Source organism: Triturus cristatus, chromosome 6 (genome assembly GCF_964204655.1).
Source record: "Triturus cristatus chromosome 6, aTriCri1.1, whole genome shotgun sequence".
Classification (NCBI taxonomy): Eukaryota; Metazoa; Chordata; class Amphibia; order Caudata; family Salamandridae; genus Triturus; species Triturus cristatus.
The window spans coordinates 1,911,230,808-1,911,249,700 of record NC_140589.1 but is presented as its reverse complement, the minus strand read 5'-3'; the positions used below and the strand labels follow the sequence as shown (position 1 = coordinate 1,911,249,700).

The following is an 18,893-nucleotide window of genomic DNA, read 5'->3' as shown; positions in this document are numbered from 1 at the left end:
CAACACAGTATATACAGAATATGTACAAGATAAAGGTTCCAAACAACAATTTCAATTGTTCATCTGAAAGTTTTCAAGGAGTTTTTTCTGAGGGAACCAAAAGATCAAAGAGCGCCAAAAGGATTTAGAGTTGATGGACACAGGTCGACGACGTTTCGATCCTTATTAATTTAGGATCATCCTCAGGACCAGGGTCGCAAATTTCAGGGAGTGCTGAGGCCCGGGGAGGGGGATTCTGTCATAGAGGGTTCCGGGTAGACAGATGAGTAGATTACGAAGTGTCCAGGTGAGACTTCAGAGGGGACTGGAGTGAATTTAAGCGTCTCGCTAGCAGGAGCGGAGCTGCGGAACCGGGGAGGGAGCGCAGAAAGGCGCTTCAGTATTTTAGATTAAGCAGGTCAGGGGAGTCGTGGTCCAAACTTCACGAAGGTACACCAAGCCGCCACGGACGTGTGCGGAGCTCAACCGAGTTTCGCTTAAATTCACTCCAGTCCCCTCTGAAGTCTCACCTGGACACTTCGTGATCTACTCATCTGTCTACCCGGAACCCTCTATGACAGAATCCCCCTCCCCCGGGCCTCAGCACTCCCTGAAATTTGCGACCCTGGTCCTGAGGATGATCCTAAATTAATAAGGATCGAAACGTCGTCGACCTGTGTCCATCAGCTCTAAATCCTTTTGGCGCTCTTTGATCTTTTGGTTCCCTCAGAAAAAACTCCTTGAAAATTTTCAGATGAACAATTGAAATTGTTGTTTGGAACCTTTATCTTGTACATATTCTGTATATACTGTGTTGCGCCCCTTGCTATGGTTTTCTTCACGTTGTCACTTGCGCCGTCACACCTATGTCACGAGCACATTGTACACCTTTTCCCTTAGGGTTGTTTTGGTATTTAGACCAAACAGTGCTGTTACAATTTGTTGACTCTTTCGTTATTCTTGTCTAAATATATGACGCCTATGGGCGCATTAATCAAAGTATTTGCAGCCTCTTTTTCTCTCTGTGTGTTAGTAATGTCTTGTACATACGATTGCATATAATCCAATAATTCCTGCTGAGATATTGTTGCAATTACATTGTTATTACCCTGATCTCAGTTTGGTCTACGGGTTACACTCCTGTGGTTTTTTCTATACTGTTTAATTTGAGCAGCACCGCCGCTTCAGCTGGGATAACGGCAGAGTTGTGCAAACCCGGTGGTCGCTACATGTGCGGCTTCAAGGCAGAGCGTGAGTAAACATTGAATGAGTATCGGCCAGAGAGCTACAGCAGGGAAGGAACCTTGTGAGTAAACATTGAATGAGCCTCGGCCAGAGAGCTACAGCAGGGAAGGAACCTTGTGAGTTAACATTGAATGAGTCTCGGCCAGAGAGCTACAGCAGGGATGACCCTTGTGAGTAAACATTGAATGAGTCTTGGCCAGAGAGCTACGGCAGGAATGAACCTTGCACCAACTCCCCAGTGAGTTGGCAGTGGGTTGAAGAGACATCTAGACATCAGCTGCTCTTACAGGACCGACGGACAGCAGATGAGTATACTGTGTACTCTCTGTCTGCCTGCACTGACTTACCACTGGGCTCGCCTGGCTGCAATTTTGGGGCCAGGGTTCCAGGCACATGGTCCCCTCTCCATTCCCAGTCCACCAAAGGCTGGGATCTGCTCGCATCACCCTCCCCTGAGCCGCACAGTTATCTGGAGGCCATGAATGGCTGTTAAAAGCCTGACTGGCTGTGGCAGTCAAGTGTGAAAATACCAAGCGCTGTTCCCAAAAAATGTCATTCTCCCTTGGCATAAAATGCACGGGAGAAATGGCGAGATTGAACCGCAAATAAATGCCGGGTGGCATCGAAACACAATCCATGTGTTTTTTGTGCTTAATTTGAAAAACCTTCGGGATTTTCTAAAAATGGTCCCCTTTTGGATGCGCGCGCAGATGTGGTTTTTTTTCTATTTCAGAAAAAAAACCTCAGCACAACATATGTTTGAATTTACAGACCGTTTTCCGCATGTTCTTAATTAAAAAATTATTTTCCATTAGCTCGCGTTGTGTGATTGCGCCCTTACTCATTCCTTAATCTGTCCCTCCGAGAATAAAAAACAAATATGACGTTTTTATTTCTCAGTCATATGATGAACGTACATTCTCCCACAAGCATAAAAATTCTCATGAAATCTTTATTTTACAGCACCGACTTCTGTGGATTTGGCTAATGTGAATTATGGCTAGCTAAAAGAAAACAGATGCCGAGTTTAATCACATATCTATATTGTGCATAGAATGTAATTGTCTTTTGTAAAATAAGTGTTATTCTCGAACAGTTGAATTCCTATTTTAGACTTTGAATTGACACGTTTCCCGAGCTCCGAGACTGAGGAACTCAGAATTGTGGTAAACGTGTGCTATTTATAAGTTATCCCGTTCATACATCCAAATATCACTCTAGTCTTGTAACATTATATCCAATAAATACTGCACCCTGCGGTATCACATTTTTTTGGGTACGAAGGAAGCATTTCTCCTCTGCTTTTAAGATTTTTAGGAGTTCCCCATAGGGTTGTTGGAGAGAGGCGTTGGCTGCACTCTTGTGATGCAGACGCTAGCTTCCTGTGCGTTCTCCCCATTACTGATTGTTGATACCGGAATTATTATAACCAGTGGTATCACCAAACCCAGGGGATAGTACTCCACCTGACGGGAGTAAGAAATTTAAAGAGGGATTAGTTTTTCTCCCCAAGAAGGTCTTGACGAAAGCCATTGAACCGGCAAGGGCGCCTGCAGGCTGAAACATGTTGACAAAGTGATGTGAAGGACACATTGAACGTCACATATTTCACATCCACCGTTTTTAATCTTACCCTATCATTTTTTAGAATAAATTGCACCACATGATAAAGAGGTAATTTTAAATTTTGTATTCTGCACAAACTAGATCCTAACCAGTTTTTCAGGATCTCCTCCTAGTGGAGGCCAACGAAAGACCCAAAGATGATGCTATCAGCCAAGATTACACCAAGGGCAACAAACATACCAATGGAGGATAATGGCCGTTGAGGGTCTTCTACATATTTGTGCCAGATCCTTCGAGGCCTCTTGGCTCCACTCCTTTTTGATTTAGTGATATATATCCAGAAGCTGAGTGGGGCCCCCAGAACGCTTCTACTCCCCCCCCCCCCCCCCTTTGATATATAGGCATTATTATCACAGCTAAATTTGCACGATCTTTGAAACGAGGGTCTTAGTCAGCCACACTGGTGTTCGAATCTTTTGACCTCTGAAGTATACTCCGTTCTCTGAAGTGGCCTCTTATACCCCACTGGTGTGTTAAAAACTCAACTTTGTAAAATGAACCCTCTGTAGAGTTGTCATACGCTAAATCCCTTCCTGTTCCAGGAGTCTGGTACTTTTCTATTAGTGGCAAGAGTGGGAGACCTTTCTTGTATTAGCTGCCACTGTTTTACCTTGCTATCCGCACCACTGGGAGACCTTCCATTGCCGTTTTTCCGCTCTGCAGGCAGTCGGCTGCGTGGGACGCTCCTGTGCTGCTACTCACGTTGGAAACTGCCTGATCACCCTGGGAGAGGACTACAGCCCCCAGGCTGCATCATCAACAATGCAGCTGCCGCCAGTGAAGGGGAGGCGTGGTCACAGCGTATAAAAGCGCTGCCTTTCCCCCGCGGCGTGGGAGACTTTTCTAGTATTAGCTGCTGTAGGAGAGTAGGATCCGCTTCACATGGGTACCCCCACTTTTTGCTGGTGTTTCACTGTTTTTCGACCTTAGTCTGGCTGTGGCCCTGCTAATCGGGACCACAGCCTAGCTGCTTCCTCTCTAAAATGGTTTTCATGTACATTAGGTACATATCTAAATGGACTCTGGAGTGCCTTATAAGCCCCTAGTATATGGTATACTATGTACTTAGGACATAGGTACCTCAGAGGCCTACCAGGGCAGCATATATTATGCCACCCCTGGGAAGCACTCCAAAATGGCACCACAGGTCTGCTATTGCAGCCTGGGTAAGGGTGTGCTTGCACCCCTTGCAGTGGTATAGACTACCTATAGCACTACTCTATACAGACACATATGAACCTATAAGCCACTCCTATGGCAGGCCTTGACAATCCTGAAGGCAGAGTGCTTGGTTTTATGTGAGAGGGTGCCCAAGCATGATCTGAGCCCCTCTGCAGCTTTCGGAAATACTTCCTTATGGCTCTTTTGTGATACAGCCATACCATATCCTCTTAAGTGCATTATAACCTCGCTGTAAATGCTAACTTTGGGATGGCTGCATCAAAACATATTGTGTTTGGTGTCAAACACTTTGGAATACTACCCCCACCACCAATTCTGGTGGCGGGGGTAGCATTTCCTGAGCCCTGGCATCGCAAAATGGATGCCTCTGCAACAGACACCGGTCTGGCCTCCTGCTGCTGACCGAAACTCCGGCAGGGGAGGCCTGGACCATAGGTTTCCTGTCGAAGGGAGGTGTGACCACCACCCCAGACAGGCAGATGTGTATTGGGGCTGGGCGGGAGCACTCTCTGGTGCTTTGAAGTCCTGCACTAGGGGACCGTTAGCTATCCCTGTGCATAGCCCAGTTCAAACCGGTTGCAGGGGCTACCTGCCCCTGCTCTGGCGCGAAACTGGACAAAGGAAATGGGTGTAACCACTCCTCTTTCCAGGCCCACCCGTAGGTGGGGCCTTAGTTAGTCCATCCCCTAAACTTACTATAAGTATAGGAATCCAGTCCCTAGGACTTTAGAATACCCTGGACGAAACTCTGCAACATACATCCTGGACCTTTGACGTTCTATCCTGACTAGAAGACTGAAGAGATCTCCCTTGGGGTCAAGGAGTGACTCCCCTGCTTGGCAGGCACCAAAGAAGCAACTGACCGGTCTGCATCGCTGAAGCTCCCGCCGGAAGCCGAAGTCTTTGCATCACCAGAGGTGGATTTCCAGACTTCCCCGAGGCTACCATGAGTCCACAGCAAAGCTGAGGCCCGTGGCTATAGTGGGTGACATGGAACCGTGACCCCTGGACACCGTGAACCTTTGCAGCAACACTATCTTCCTGGTCCTCCTCGAAGTTGTGCTTTGGGCTGTGAGTAACCCCAGCCTTGAGCACCTCCTGCACCGACGATTGTTGGCCTCCACTCCACGAGTGACCCGTGGGCCAGCTCAAAGTGCGACTGCTCGAGGCTCCTTCGCGATCACTAGCCCGTTGGCTAGCAGGTCCCCACGAAGGCAACTCCTTTTCTGATTGGGCTTTCCTGGTTGCCCCAGACGTACCCTGACTTACCCTCGCTGTGTGAGTCCCCCAGACCTTGCTGGTCTGCACCGCAGTCCTTTCTCTAAATTCCAGTGACTTACCGTTGCCATGGTTTGTGGGGTCCATTCTGGTCACTGACACCGCAGCACTCGACAGACTTCGTGGGACAGCTCGAGTCCGGCTCGTGGACTTCGTCAACTCCTCCTGGACCACGTGGCTGAAGAGTCAAGACACCCATCAACTCACCTGAAGCACCCGACATTTGTGGGTATTGGTCCATCCTGCCCTAGGTCACTGGCAAGTGACCCAGACTCTGTCCCCTCTGCTTTCAGGTTCCTTCCACCCCAGATCCAGGCTTGGATCTCTGCAGACACTTCTCCTCTTCACGGCAGCAGCAGTTCTTTACAGGCTCCCATTGAAATCGACGTAACCCGACACCAAAAGACACCTATGCACCTGGCTTTCCTGGGTGAGGTAACTCGAGTACTCCGGTGCTCACGAGGGTGCTAGCCCTAGAACTTCTTAAGTCCAAAAGGGTTTGGTCCTGACTCGATTAGAAGTGTCCCTAATTTTTAAATTTTTGCCCATAGAAGATAACGGGAACCCCTGGTTGTGTTTACCTGTGTCACTACCTTGGGTGGTTCCTTGGGGTCCCAGCAATTCTACAGGCTATAGGCCTAGTGTCTATCCCAGTCGTGGTTCTTATACCACTTTATGGTTTGGTACGCCCCTTGGGCCCAAACGTGTAGTTGTGCTATTACTGAGGATTGCTATCTTGTAACTTAAGTACTTTGAACTCCAGTCTCATTAAAAGACTAGACGGGGTGTGTGTTAACCTAAATACATATATTTTAAATATATACCTGTTGTGGTTGTCTTTTTTCATTTGATCATTCAAGAGATTAAAGACTGGTAAAACAAGCTGCTTTACATTCCTTCAAGACTTCGCCTGAAGGCTGCTCTCCATAGCTACCACTAGGATAGCTTTCAATTAAGGTTGTCTTTAACCATTCACCATAAGGGGTTGTTTGGACTGATACAAGGTGCCCACTAGAACTAGTGGACAGCATATATCAGGCCACCTTCTCACAGCTGTCCCTGTTTTACCTTGCTATCTGCACCACTGGGAGACCTTCCAATGCCGTTTCTCGGCACGCGGGACGCTCGTGTGCCGCCACTCCCGTTGGGAACTGCCTGATCACCCTCGGAGAAGACTACAACCCCCAGGGTGCACCATTAAAAACGCACCTGCCGTGAGTGAGGGGGAGGCGTGGTCACTGCGCATAAAAGCACTGCCTCTCTCCACCCGTGACAAAGGATGCGTGCGGGACAAAGCCCGGCCCAAGGGCGGGCCCGTCTCTGCCTGTCAGAGATTGGCAGAGCCTGGGCTGGACCACCCCCCTAATGTTCCACTGTAAGCATTGTAACTACCAATCCTTGTTGTTGCTGAATTACAAACTATGGCTATAATGAATAAGCGCAAGGCGTTGGTGGGTTCTGGTGTTGTGGAGACACTTGATGCGTTCCTTTCTAGGGCTGAAAAAGCATTGATTCATGAGATTCAGCTGACCGAACGCAGATTGTCACTGGAACCCCAACTACCCCCGAGTGGTACAGCGCCATCGTCTCTCCCTGACTGCATTGCCACCGATTATGTAAATCCACTGTCTAGTCAGACGTCATTGGCACCACCACATTCTCCATTCTCCATCTTGGGGAGCACAGCCCACACCTCGGAGACCCCCATGGTACACACACAGAGCCAGAAGACTAGTCTGGTCCGCGGGGGACTGCCTTCAAAATAAAGGTAAGCCTGAGGTCCCATCGAATCCAACCAGCAGGTACCTAGAGCAACCAATCGTAAGGCGGGTGAAAATGGGAGAGAAGCAAATTTAAAGACCAATACTTTTCCCAGCAATGTTTGTATAACCACCTCCACTTCTGCAATAACTGACCTATTATCATGCCCAACTGAGGCTGCATTTTGAACACGGATAGAGAACAAACTCCTAGCCCTGAACAACCCGCTCTTAGACAAATTGAATCTGATAGAAGTAAGGCTGGCTAAAATAGAGCAGTGTATTTCGAGCACCCTGCTAACCAATCCCAATGTGCGGCAGGGGGGAAGGGTCAGACTCCCAGCTAGTGAATGTATCACACACCAGGGCACTCACAAATACTGATCATTGCCCCGTAACCCCCGCAGCTACAGTATCTGTGGCCAACCTATCACTGCATCCCACTCATAGCAGTGTACCTCCTCCATTAGCTCAGACAGTGGGTGATTCATGTATTTGGGCTCCCCAGCAATGTGCTATTAGCAATACCAATGCCAACATGTCCTTACATCTCCCTCCGGACTCGACACCCTACACAGTTGTCTTGGCCAATGTCCCAGTATTACCGTCTACCAAGCAGGAACACTGGTCTACATTGAGGAACAGGGCACTACATCTGTTGACAAATGGGACAGGTATATAGCAAGACCTCTTCCGCAATTTTAAAATGGCTCGAAGAGTACCATGGATCGGTAAATCACACAAGTCCCTGGCTGGGGACTGTGTGGTTCTAAGTTTTGGGTCTCCGGGTCTGGTTCAACATATTATGGAAAGGGCAGGAAATCAAGATGAATGATGTTAACATCCTCCCGCTAGGCTTTTTTTCATCACCCACCTTCAGGTAACGGGTGCAGCACACGGGGTGGTATTACAAGTGTATGGCAAACATAATTATTCAGTCCCTACATATAACCGTTTTGACATTTTTGCCTCCTTAGATGACATCGATTGACTTGGTTCTAATACCGGTCTATCCTCCACAGGCACATACGATCTAAGGGAAATTTGTGATAATGTTTTAGAACCTAATTCTACCAACATCATGGAATTTACTCCAAACAGGAACACTAAACAGGTAGGGGTAGGATATGTGGGAGGCATTGACATCTCGGGGGGACAAAGGACAAGGTGGGGTGGACAGGAGTAGTGCAGTGATGTTGGACCAATTTTTTACATCTCTTCATGCAGAGTTTCCCATGCCCATTAGCGGATCTGGTGAGATTGATTTGGATAATGCCTACGCTCCCAACCCCTTGATTACTCCCAACATTCCAAATCAAGGGCCAAATAAACCAAATTTATCCTTAGTTGGTTGGAATAATGCTGGTTTTTCTTCCAAAAAATCCTCATCTGAATGGTCAGCATTTATTGACAACCACGACATTTGGGCATTTCAGGAAACCTGGACACTAGAACAAACTTATCACCCAGGGTTCCTTCATTATTAATAAACCGTCCATGGAGGGACAGAGGGGTAGACCCATAGGGGGACTCGTCTTCTGGGTCAGACCGCAAGCAGGCTACAAAGTGGAGGAAGTCCAGATCGACAGTAGGGATATAATAATCAGCAGACTCCGGATGGCTAATGTTCCGGATATATTGGTTATCAATGTCTACGCTAGAGGGACCACAGGGGGTAGAGGTTCTAGTACAGTGGTGCTCTTAGATAGCTTTTAGATCAGCACAGGGGACACAGTAATTTGATAATAGTAGGGGATTTCAACTGCACCTTTGAGCCCCTTGACCACGAGGATGGCAACCTCAGTATTGAGGAGGACTCACAATGGGACATTCTGTCCCTTGATCTCCTGCCTATAAAAAGATGGACTGAGTCTGCATTACAGTTTCAGAAGCTTTATTTCGACAATTGTCATAAAAGCACAAAGAAAACATGTACAACATACAACACAAGACAATATAAATATAACCTTTACACTAAACAATATAAGATAGTATTAAATTCCAATAAAGGTCCAAAACCGTGATAAAACCTTAATAAAAAAAGTTATAAAACTCACATAACATAGGTAAAATATCAATGTTTAAGTTTGATCAACAGCAGGGGATTTTAAAGTGCAAGTGCGAATGGCCCATGACCAACCCAGACACTTAGCAACAGCAATAGCTAAGTTAGGAGCACAATCGGAATCTAAAATTCTTAAAGCAGACATACAGCTCCGTGTGCCCAAGGAGGAACAAGCTGGTTTCAGCCATTTACGGCGTGGAGCCAGATATAGCGGGCATGCAAAAAATATGTGAGGAATAGTTTCGTCCTCAGCCCGACAATGGTGGCACTTACTACTCGTAGATGAGTCCCATTTGCATGTAAAGGATTTTGTAGGGAGGGAGCCTATCCTGAATTGTAAATATAGTTTCCGATCAAGTGGCTTCTCTATTAGATCCCAAAACAACTCACAAACAGGCCTGGTTTTGAAATCCAAAAACCGGCCTGACAAGCTAGTGGCTGTGAACACACTAAATGATGACGTAAATAGCATGTCCCAATATTTTTTCTTTAGTTCCGACTTGGATGGAAAGGCAGAAGTAGCTGGGGAATCCCATAAACACAATAAATCAAGTTTAGTGAGTATGGTTCTAATATTTGAGCCAACCTATTTTGTGAAAGCGGTCCAGAGCAATCACATCTTTTAGGCCCTGAACAAAATGTGAGAGCTCCGGAGTGGACCATAGTCGCCTCCAGTATAACAGTGGACGTAACTTTGCCAAATCCTCAATTTTCTTCCTACCTAGATCTAAACGAAGTGGGGTCATCGGTGTACTTTGAGGAACCCCGACCAGGCTGCGAAGAAACTTACTTTCTGCCACAGGTAGACATCTTAAATCGCTAAATCCCCATAGCTCAGCTCCATATAGAGCTTAGCTCAACACTTTGATGTCATAAATTTCCAAGGCCGGAGTTACAGGTTTAGTAAACTACGTTTTGTGTTTCATCAGCAGGGCACCTGTATGCTGGTGATGTTTTAGTACTGTAAGGTTCAGATGATTTTTCCAGCCCATATCTTTTTGGAGGGAGATGCCTAGATACATGAAAACATCCATCTGTTCCAGGGGGATATTATTTAAAAATATCCTTCCCTTAAAGGACTTATGCTGATTAAAAGAAAGAAACTTGGTTTTTGAAGTGTTAATCTCAAGTCCTCGCTGAATACAGAAATTACCGAATGAATTCACAGCCTTTTGTAACCCACTCGGGGTCTTGGAGATAATCAGTGTATCGTCCGCAAACATGAGGACTGGGACATAAGTTCCCGCCAGTGTGGGGGCATCAGATGGCGTTCGAGAGAGGTACTTTACCACTCCGTTGATGTACAGCGAAAACAGGGTGGGGGCCAGCACACATCCCTGTCGAACACCACGCTCGACTGGGAAGGTGTCGGTAACCTCACCCTGCATCCCCCATCTGATCCTGGCAAAATTGTCCTCATGTAAGCGGACGAGTAAGGTTAGCAATTCCTGCTCAATCCCCATGTCCCCTAGCACTCTCCATAGTTTCCCACGTGATACTAAATCAAACGCCGACTTAAGGTCAACGAAGACAGCGTATAATGAACCTTCCCCCAAGACCACGGTTTTCCAGTAAATTGTAATAAACCGGAAAACCTGGTCTATGGTGCTAATGCAGGGACGGAACCCAGCTTGAAATGGGGATAAGATTTTTGCTTGCTCCGCCCACATTTGAACTTTGTTAAGCACCAAACGGCCCACTACCTTCTGTATCAAATCTATGAGGCTAATGGGCCTATAATTACATGGGAGAGATTTGTCTCCCTTCTTAAATACGGGGATAATCTCCGCTCCCTTCCAAGAAGGTGGCACTGGGGACCCATTAGCCACTGCGTTGGCCAAAAAGGCAATATACTGGCACCAGGTTAGTCTGTCACTTAGAAAGACATCGGCTGGAATGCCATCCATTCCAGGGGCCTTCTCTCCCAACACACAATCAAGTGCTATATCTACATCTTTGGGGGAAAACACCGTACCTTGATAAAATTTAAAAGGAAACAAAGGTGGGACTTCTCCCAAGGGGGCACACGCATATTGTGGTTTAAAGAAGGCAAGCCATTGTGTCTGTGCTACATTGTTTTGAGGAGTATCTGGGCTCCCTCCCCGGTCCCAGTGAGCAATGTTCCAAAATTGCTTGGAATCTTTGGCTGCACAGGCTCTTCTTAGATCTTGCCACTTGTCGTTGTCCCATTCTCTTTAAGCTCCCTTTGCTCCCGCCAATAGGAATCCCTGGCCTCCCTTACCCCAGAGAGATCTTTGAATTTAAGCGCTTCACTCAGTTTTTTACGAGCCATTTTGCATTTGGCATTAAACCAGCCAGCCCTATTCGATTTATGGGACTGCTTACTGGACCTAGCATCGTGCAAAAAATAGGTTTTTAACATGGCAAATAAGGATAAATGAGATTCATACATGATTAGTGGGAAATCTGGGCTATTAACTCTGGACCCTATAGAGGCCGTATGTTCCACAACCTCTGATTTAAGAGCGGCCAACTTTATAGGAAGTTCACAGATCTTGTTCCATTTCACCCGGCGCTTATTATTAGATAGTACCAAGTTACATGATACAAGACCCTCAGTCGGGTTCACAACCCTCTCTGTGGATGATATTAAGAAAACCGAACAGAGAGGGTTGTGATCACTTTCCATGCGCCATATGATCTCCATATCCTCGAGGCACCGCCAGAGTCTTACGTCTACCAATAGGTAGTCGATCCGGCTGGAGTTGCGTCCGTTATCAAAGGTATTGGCTCCTGAAGGGTCCGATCTAGTGCGCCCATTAGCAGCTCTAAGACCTCTTTCTAGACACAATACCTTTAACTGGATGGCAGCGTCGGTCCATTATTTAACAGCGGGGATCTCGAGCTTGTGAATGCCCCATATCAAATCCTGTTCCGCTGCTATCTCCTGCTCCTCGACCCCTAATGGTTCGAAGGTGGTGTTAAACCCCCCCCCCCCCCACAATTGACAAAATAGAATTAGGGAGGGCATCCAGCTGGGTATCCAGGGCGGCTACTACCTCTGACCTTGTACCACCCCTGCTGCCTCTAGCATAGACATTAAATAGGGCCACTGTTAGCTGTTAAACTTGTTTGGCCTCATGGGCTAAGATATCGCTATTCGGGGATAGTATGGGGACAATACCACAGCATAAATTCTGACAAACCCATACCACCAGCCCACCAGCTGGTCGCCCTTGGTTTTTTTTAATGGTGGGGATATAGAAGTTAAGATACCCCACCCGGTGAACTGGGTCCACTGCCCAGGTCTCTTGAAACAGGCATATATCATATTTGTCTATGAAATTACCCCAATTCTCTGACACAGATTTTTGCCCGATACCTGCAATATTCCAGGATAATAGAGACAGTTTACCTTCTCTACTAGTGCTAGTGAGTGAAGGATTTGCTTTTACGAGCATGGGGGGACTAGTGATCTCACGACCTGTGCTATGACCTAATTGCGTTTGTGAGACTAAGTTCCCTTTATTCAGTAGAGGGGTAGATAATAAACTACTTCAATGTGGATTTTTTAATGGGTCCTCAGTCAGTGAATTGCTTACAGGGGGGTCCAACGCTACAACCCTGCCAACCTCCCTGTGTCAATCGCACTCTTCCAGATCAGTGAGAGCTGTGAATCTGTTGTCTAGACTAAGTTCACTCACATAACCTGGTAATACCTTCCTAAGTGGAGAGGTGTGGCTCACTGGTGAGAGGCGGCAGATCCGTAAGCAGAGAATCGGCCAGGGACCAGGGTTCAATTCCCGACGCGGCAGGGTCGTGGACCAGGGTCAAAACGGACTTGATAATTCTCGCCTCGGTACCTACTCTAACCAGGAACACACTCGGCAACTCTGGGCATTAAGCTTGCCTCATCTCTACAACGGCCCCCCACAGACGCCGGGGATGCCTGGTTTCACCTTGGAGATACCCAGAAAGGGACCATCTCACAGGGATAGCCAGGACGTGTTCCCCAGCGGTCTATAGCGCCGGGACACTTCCGAGTAGCTGTGCGCTGAATAAATTAAAATAACATAACATATGTGGCGGACCATTCCGTGTGTAAGCAAACTTTGAGCTCGCATTCGGTTTAATGGGACTAGATTGAAAGAAACCCATCGTTGGAGGGATAATACCAGGGGCCCTCTTCTGGGGGGGCAACAAGTTGGCTAGTACATTAGGAAGCACATTCACATTGGAAAAGTTGACAACAATGCAATCCCCATTGAACTTCTTCACACCAACGCCCACCCATGGAACACGTCTAGCCATGATAATTTCTTTAGCTAGTTGAAAACCACCCCATTCATTGATGTTCATATTATTAGTTAACCAATGTAGAACTTTATCCATCAGGGTAGTAGATGTCTCTACTTGATCTGGTCGCAAGCGAGGGACATTAGCGAGGACAAGAACCAAGTGCGAGGCTTCCTTTACCAATGTGAACCTTTTACCTGGAATTGGTTCACAACAAGTCCCGGTATCAGGTTTTAGAGCAGTGATCGTGTTACCTATCTTAGGGGCAAAAGCATTTGGAGAATTAAATTCTCGAGCAGGATGATTAGCTTTTAGGACATCACTGGAACTGTCCGCTATGGAAGGTATCAATGTAGCGTTACTAATAAGAGATGGCTCCGTGGTCAATGTAGGCTCTAACAACCCCGGCTGAACAGAAGCACTAGAAGTAACCAAAGGATCTATAGGAGGTTGGGCAGATGGAAAAATACGGTTGATTTTTTTGTTCTAGTACAATAACCGTGTCAACAATCGAGTCAAGTCTAATAATCCATGGTGCCATGATAGTGTCAATTTTCTCTTTGATGCTTGCCCAAAGTTTTTTAGATAAGACCTCGGGGCATGATGAAAAAGCCGTCCCAACTTTAGAGGCCTTTCCCAATTGTTGCTTTTTCGTAGCTGGTATCACCCCCCCTTGTGCGCCTGCCTAAGGTAGGTGCAGTTGGGGAGGGAACGACATTAGGCAAATCATTAGGGAGAGCGATCAAGGGCCTTTGCTCCGTCAGCTCTTCAAGGGGAAAAATGGAGGAAGACACTGCTACGGACCCATCTACAAAATCTCTAGGTATCCCCGGCGAGAATGAAGGTGTTGGAATTCGCACTTGGGCATCGGGGATCGTGCTGGTGTTGTGAATTAAAGCCGTTGTAACATTCGCTACCTCCATAGACGGTCTCCTTTCAGTTCACGCAATCTCTGCAGTTAACACACTTGCAGCTCGGACTAGATATGAGTCGAGGGTTGCCCCTGTTCCCCCATTATGCTTAGGTACGGCAACTTTCCTTTTCACCATTTTCAACTGCCTATCCACGACAGCAGAACCTTAACTCACCATCAATGTCGGAGGGGTGGCCCAGCCCGGCCTCTTCCGGCCCCTGACGGCCACAGACGGCCCGCCCTTTGCCCGGGCTTAGCCCGGCGCTGCCCGCACGCGTTCCGCGAAGCGGGGCTCAATGCTGCTTAGATGCGCCTCCTGGCGCTGCGTCGATGGAATGCGCCGCCGCTGTGGCTGCCGGGAATCGGAGCCCCGTGGCGGCGGCGACGTTGTTTGTGGCTGCTGGTGACTCCTGGCGGTGGCGGCGCTGCTTACGTCGTTTGAATGACTCCTGGCGGTGGCAGCGTTAGACAAGGTAATGTCTGCATTACAGTTGAAAGGGTTATGCCTGGAATGGGGAGTAGGGGCAGTGAATGGGAGGTCTAAGTCAGACAGGCGGGGCTCTCATACTTTCAATAATGGGTTGAGGAGCAGCCGTATTGATTATATTTTTCTTAACCTGGAGTTCTGGTACTCCCTATAAGACATGGTAGTACAGGAACGGACTGAAAGTGACCACAATCCCCTAGTCGTATCACTGCAGCTTCCAGGTCTTCCAATCTACAACTACCACGGAACTGTGAAGGCTATTGTTGAAGTTAAGCTCACTAATGACTCCAGGAGATTCAAAAGGGCTAAGGTCATTGCTAACGAAGGGCACCTAGAACAGATAAAGGCGCTGGTTGAGCGCTCGACAGCCACCCTCCTTAATGGCAATACCCAGGAGGACATAGATTCAACCAATTTACAGGTTCACAATGAGCTGTTCACAAAACTCACTTTTTTTTTACTCAAAAGATAAAAACATCTAGGAAAGAACATTGCCCAAAGGCAGCCCCGTGGTACAATAAATCCTGCAGAGAGGCCTACAGGACACTATCAAGAGCCATTAAATTAAAGAACATATACACCATTAGAAAGGCAAGGGCTGGGTACAAGCTAACGGTAACTCGAGCCAAAAGGACCTTGGATGAAAACCATTGTCAAGATCTGCTTAGGGCCAGTAGGGAAAAAAATATGGCCAACTTTTGGCATCTTGTCAAATGGGGCAGTGGCGTATCAAACCAAGCCCCCGCCAATCCTGTTGCTCCCGAGCTATGGACCTCACATTTTGAGGGCCAGTTTGCTGCTAGTGATGATAGCACCGACCATTTCATTATGTCCAACCCTACCGCCAATCTGCATTTTTCTGGGTTAGAGGTCCAAAATGCCCTCAAATTAATCCCGAAAGGCAGGGCTCCTGGCCTAGATTGCATACCAGCGGATCTGTTTATGCACGATGGGGATAATTGGGTGACCTATATTCAGCTACTAGCTAATGCTATAGCTAGAAGCGCCCCCATCCCGGAAACGTGGTCTGGAGCAGAGATCATCCCGATTTTTAAAAAGGGGTATCGATCTAAACCTGGGAACTATAGGCCAATAAGCCTCATTGACTGCATCCAAAAAATCATAGCCAGGCTGTTACTATGTAGAATCCAGACGTGGATGGATGAAACCGAGGTTGTGTCACCATTACAGGCAGGGTTTTGGCCACATACTGGCACTATAGACCATATTTTTAGGTTTATGATTATTTACTGGCGGGTGGTTATTATAGAAGGGGGTACATTGTACGCAGCCTTCATCGATTTTTAAATTGGCTTTCGACTTGGTGTCCCGTGCAAAAATGTGGAGAGCTTTTATGGAAATACTGGCTATCCTAATCACCCTACATGATTCCAATTTCGCTCAGGTTCGCTGGGGAACAAATGGGGAAGTTACGGACAAGTTCCCCATTTCGAAGGGGGTCCGTAAGGGGTGTGTTCTCACACCTACCCTGTTTTCTCTATTCATTAACAAGGTCGTGCAGTGTTACTCTACCCCACAGATGCCCCTTGCCTGGCAGGCATGAAGATACCACTGCTAATGTTCCCGAACGACACTCTGATAATTTCCAAGACCCAGAAGGGGCTGCAGTCAGCCCTTACTAGGTTTGAGGTATTTTGCCACGATCATGACCTTGTGTTAAATGTGGAGAAGACCAAGTTTATGGTTCTCCACAACCGTAAAGTCATCAAAGGGAGTGTCTCAATGAACAAAGATCAACTAGAGCAGACTGACGTTTTTACTGGGAATCACTTTAGGAAGAAAACTAAATTGGAAACCCCAGATCGATATGCTGGCTCTTAAACACGCCCAACTGACAGTACTCATGAAGGAGCAGCGACTTTCCCATACAAAGCCAGTGGCGCCTGTTATAAAGATTTATAAAACCAAAATCAGCACCTCTGTATTATACGGGGCGGAGTTGTGGGGCTTTGAGGATCTAGCCCCTTGATTACAGCCCAAAACAAATTTCCGAAGGCACTGTTAGGTCTCCCACAATCAACACCTTTGATGCCTCTTTATCTAGACTTGGGCTGCCATAAAATCGAGGATATAGCTCACTACAGACCCGTGGCATATTGGAGGAGTCTCTGGGTTACTCTTGAACTGTCCCTGTACGCCCAAGCACTTCTTGAAACCAGGGGTCTGATAGCTCATATAAGATCACCTGGTTAAGAAGGTTAAAAGATACCCTGAATGATATGGGGATGAGTAGCTTATGGGAGAATCCCGCAAGAAACCTTTTTCCATCTAAGAAAGAATTTAAGGCTGCCTACTGGAACATGATTATGCTGAAGCGATTCTCAACTCTAACAAGGCATACGCTGACGAGGGAATTTCTGGACCATAAACAAGAGCACAAGTATGAATGCTATTGGGATTTCATTACTGTACCTAACAATAGGAAATTATACCATCAGTTTAGTGTGGGTTCCCCTCCTATTAAATTCTTCACTTGCAAATGGCACTCCATGAATGAAGACAAATGCACTGTGTGTCCATTACAGAAGGAAACAATAGCACATGTTCTGTTTGTTTGCCCCGCTTACCAGCTTCCCAGGAAGAGATGGCTCAAACCAATCTGTTCAATTCTCGGCACAAGGTCGGACGTAGAGGCGCCAAGGATTCTAATGTCAGACACATGTGAGCCCATATCGATTGCCGTTGCTACATTTTTGGGATGGATGTGGTTCATTTGAGCAAAAATTGAGGGCACCATGGTCGTGACAACTTTTTTTAATGATAGCTTTAATACATATGAGTTTATAATAACTTAATCTTACTGCTCATTTATATAAATTCTCCTTCTAATTAAAAATTGAGTGTTGTAGTTTTCCAAATTGTGAAAGCCCCCTTATGTGGCACACTAGTGGCTCATGTACATTGATATTTATCTTGCTCGACTAGTTTTAACGCTGTTTTATTCTTGTGATCTATTTTTGCTACAAGTTTTTATGAATGTAACAAACGGTTTTATATGAACTTGTTAGACTTTTCTTTATTGATGTACGATGTCTTTAATGATTTTGATAATCGAAAGAAAGACCAAATTGACTGACTGACTGGCAAGCCATGTGTGACACTTGAGGAGGAAAGAATAACCAGCACTCTTGGCAGGCAGCTTGTCTTTTCAAAATGTTTGTATTTTTAATAAGACAATAATCTAGTCATTCATACATATCAATAACACATGCCTTCCTAGCTAGAGAGCATTTATTTTTTATAAATGTGAGTTTAATTTTGGATATGATTATTAGCATCAAAACGATGCCTGCTCTTCTTGTGGAAGCATAGTGATAATGCTTTGTAATTGTTTATACATCAGGGTCATCCAACGCAGGTTGACGAGGGCCAGACTACGCACCCATTCTGGTTCCCATTTTCATTAGCGCATGTAAATAAGATTCAGGTGGATATTGTGAAAACCTGGCATGGCTCCACCCTCAAAGGCTTTACTGACCAGGTAGGTTTACATGATGACTCAATGTCATTGAGAATGTGATTTACCAGCGCTGGGTTTTTCTTTTACAATGCCCTTCCTTTGAAGCAATCCTCACTGCCCCTTCTCCCCTGAGCACTTTCTTTGTCTCCTTCACCTAAAGCACTCTGCTTGCCTTTCCTTTCCCTCCTCTCGGGCACTAGCCTTTGCCCCTTCTCCTTGGCCCACCAATGCACTCTAAGCATCTCGATCAGCTAGGTGACCAACTGTCATTGGTGTAAATTTAGGACGATAAGTGTAAAAATTCAGGACACTTCTTTGCTACCTCCTAATGGGTTCTCACAGAGATACATCACTTTGTTTTTTCTGCAGCTGTATGTGCTAACTGTATCCCTGCAATATGCTCTCACTAGTCACCTTCGCTCCCACTGTGTGTCCATTGCATGCAACCCCAGTTTCTGTGCCTTGACGGGTGTTCATCCTCCTTGTTAGACCTGGCACCTTGGCGTAAGTCTCCCTTCCACTTTTTGTCGCTGTGCCTCATCTGTTTTTATGGTGTTGTCCGCTCAGAGCACAGGCCTCACGATCAAGGCGAGTAAGTTCCAGATCGGGCAGGGTTCAGT

The 18,893-nt window shown here is 46.6% G+C and overlaps 1 protein-coding gene across 4 annotated transcripts in view; it reads left to right on the top strand.

The window, feature by feature from the left end:
* LOC146822431 (uncharacterized) overlaps window positions 1-18,893 on the top strand; it is a 63,109-nt gene that overhangs the window by 7,350 nt on the left and 36,866 nt on the right. For all 4 annotated transcript variants that reach the window (XR_014963302.1, XM_085613530.1, XM_085613531.1 and 1 more), the window contains exon 2: window positions 18,157-18,294. The gene's annotated coding sequence lies outside the window, so the exon portion shown is untranslated. The remainder of the gene's footprint in view (window positions 1-18,156; window positions 18,295-18,893) is intronic.